This window comes from Eptatretus burgeri, chromosome 1, assembly GCF_056783735.1.
Source record: "Eptatretus burgeri isolate ZD-2024b chromosome 1, Ebu_testis_v1, whole genome shotgun sequence".
In the NCBI taxonomy this organism is placed as follows: Eukaryota; Metazoa; Chordata; class Myxini; order Myxiniformes; family Myxinidae; genus Eptatretus; species Eptatretus burgeri.
Genome location: NC_140961.1, coordinates 108,564,461 through 108,568,089, shown reverse-complemented (window position 1 = coordinate 108,568,089; position 3,629 = coordinate 108,564,461).

Below are 3,629 nucleotides of genomic sequence, written 5' to 3'. Positions count from 1 at the left end.
ATTTCGGAAGTATGAACAGAATATGTTCGGAGAAAAGTGTTAGAAGTTCCAGGCTTACACCCATTATATTATGATTTTATCCATGTGCTCAGAATAAATGTTTGTTGAAAATTTGATGACAAAAGCTCAAATGGTAAAAAGTTAATGCATGGACACACACACACACACACACACACACACACACACACACACACACACACACACACACACACACACACACACACACACACACACACACACACACACACACACACACACATATACACATACACATACACACACATGCGCTCGATTGCTTTGTTTTGGTTTGAGGTATTTTATTTCATAATTTGCAGTGAATTTAACAATGATTGGTATTCTTGCCATTTGTACAACCATCTTTTGTTGGAATAAATGGCGAGAGTGCAGAATTAAAAAAGTTATAGTGGTCTCTGACTGTTCTCTGATGGATGGAAAGAGACGTTGGCGTTATTTTGGATGTCATCAATAGCTTTTCAGTCTCTTGTTTTGAAAAAAAAAAACACATATTTATAATGTTACTCACCAGCTTATTCAGAATATCTTCTTGGAAACGTATCACATGCAACAGTGTGCATCATCATCATCATCATCATCATCATCATCATCATCATCATGTCCCATGACCTCGCTCCAAGTAGATGGTTGGGACACCATGGTAGCGTTTCTATGGGCAAATATATACCTGGTGGTGCTTATCTTTCCAGGCCACGTTTGGGCAAGAATTTGGAATTTGGACATGTTCCAGCGATACCTCGCAGACTCTTCATTTAAAGATGCCAAGGGATCCTTAATATCCATGAATAATGATATTGTACTGTTCTTTGCAGCTTAATGTACATTTGACAGACAGAAAACTCATTGATGCCTCTCCTTGCCTTTCAAAACACCAATCTGAGTTTAAAATCAGGTCAGGAATGGGACTCGGACTTCCATTAATTTTCACTCTTGTTTTTAGTCGGATTCCCATGACAATGATTTTTAAGAAAAAAAATCATAGCATTACAATAAAGGTGTTGATGTGGATTTTTTTAACCCACCTTGTTGTGATCGTTGTCCTCCTAAAGGATTCTAACTGGTCGATTGTGGAATCCTATTTGACTTCAGACAGAGTTTAACGTTTGTCCGATTTGATTATAAAATCCTACAAAAAACCCTATCGACACTGATAAAACTGATGTCCACACAAGTCCTTCCTTGTGAAACAATTTATTTCCTAATTATACACCATACACTTCTCACCCTTGTACAATGAACTTAAGAATCCCCATTGATTGCAATATTATTTGGTTCTATTTCATTTATTCTTACTTTAGTTAACAGTTAGACCAACCCGATTCAATTCACTTCTACATTACATCAGAGAGTTTTATTCTAACTTGGTACTTGGTCAGTTCCAAGGAGTACGAGCCACTGAGAAACTATACTTCCTCACGTGCTCGTACTGAGAAAATGTGCCTTTCAAAACATTTTATACTTCCATGAGAGAGAGGTTGGGGGATATTCACCCAGACTGTAGACGTGTCCTTTAGACAAAAAGCCACTTCGTACATTTTCTAAGCAAAGGTTCCTTTATCAGCTCGGTCACTCTGCTCCAGAACAACACATTTCTTATCATTTAGGGCAAAAGTCTTTTGGCCAGAAATGACAGCCAATTCAATTTGCAGCATAAAAGTTACATTTCTGAAACTCCATTTGTTACAATTTAAAATACATTAATATAAATTTTTCCCCCACAGTGTGATAGCAAAAATAATAATACATATATATATATATATTATATATATATACATATATATATATATATATATATATATATATATATATATATATATATATATATATATATATATATATATATGTCACAATTAACGATTTGATCAGAAACCATCCATATATTACGGATTAAAAATGCTGGAATTTTTGTCTCCAATCCTAAACAATCGTTTCTACTTTCTTTCAACTTCCGTTTCCACCTCTAGAGGAGTGTGATGAAATTGTTATTGGAAAATTAATTATTTTTAAGTGATATCAGTATCTGATCAGAATCAAAGTTTCTGGATGTATTCAATGTGAACCTTTCTTGCCAACAAGCTTTCTTTTTTACATGCAGTATACCTAACTCCTCCACATTACCCATATTCTCCATTTTCTTTACTGTCATCTTTCCTTCCTTTCCTCAATTTTGTCTCTTCCCCACCTCTTATCTGTATAGAATGAGAAAATTGGCCGTTTTGAGAAGAATAAGGATAGTAGAACGCAATGTACACACAGCACAGGATTCAAACTTGAAGGGACTGCAGTCTGTCTTGTTACTCTTTAAAACCCTTCCAGAAGATAAAGGTAATTCTTATTATCAGTTCAGAGAGGTTGAATTTGTTCATCTTTACAAAGGCAAACACAACACCTTTTACTGTAATCACAGCCCTGTCATTATACACTTCCACAGTATATCTTGAATTCAGCAATTTCCCTTCAAAATCGACCACACTGCTCTGATTTCATGAAGAGAGGAGAAAATTAACTTTCATTTTGGCAATAGGAATAGAAATCCCCAAGGTCCTCCATTTGAATTGAGAGCAGAGTTGTTAGGCAGCAGATTGAAATGTTCGGGCCAATGAACCCATGTCAGCGTCACAAGTTTGAGTGGGGTAGACCACTTTATGTTAAACCAGACACCTATGCTGTTTGCATTCCACAACAAAGAACGGAAGGGACATTTTTTAACTCTCCTGAAAGCTCAGCTTGATTTCTTAGTACTTTTGTGATTTGTAAGATACCGTACTTGGTTCACAGTTAATGTACTGGAACCACTTTCCACCTTCTGTCCATCGAAAGCCTTTTCCATAGCTCAGCTTCAAATTGGTACCCAACGATATCAATTAATTTCTCAGCATCATGATTTCGGTTTGAATGGTGAAAGCAATCCGATTTGCCAACTGACTGTAGCAAGCAGTTAAAACACTATGACTTGTATGATCTGGAACCAAAATGTTGAACATCTGGGAAACGGAAAGGCTGTTGGCAACATGGTGTTTTCCATTTGACACTTTAAAGTTTAAACCAATGGCAGTGGTAACGAGAAGGCATCTCAAAATGCAAAGCCTGTCCACATCTGCTTTGTCCTCAAATTAAACTTCAAAACAACAACTAAACAAAGGAAATTGTTCTCCATATTCTCATGATAAAAGTTTGTTGAAAATTTGATGGCAAAAGCTCAAATAGTAAAAAAAGTTATGACCCAGACATACACACTGAAGTTCAAATAATAAATAAATACAGAACACGGAAGCGATTATTTAAAAAAAAAAAAAAAATTCAGCCAACTTGTGCTACACAGCATACGAATAAACTTATAAAGCATATTTCCACTCACTGTGACACTGCCCTTTGAAATTTTGGCCCAATTATAAATTATTTTTCTCCATATTCTCGTAATAAAGGTTTGTTGAAAATTTGATATGATGTCATGGCAGACGGAACCCGTGGTACTCTTAAAGTTATGGTTATGCCCTGCGCGTACACACACACACACACACACACACACACACACACACACACACACACACACACACACACACACACACACACACACACACACACACACACAC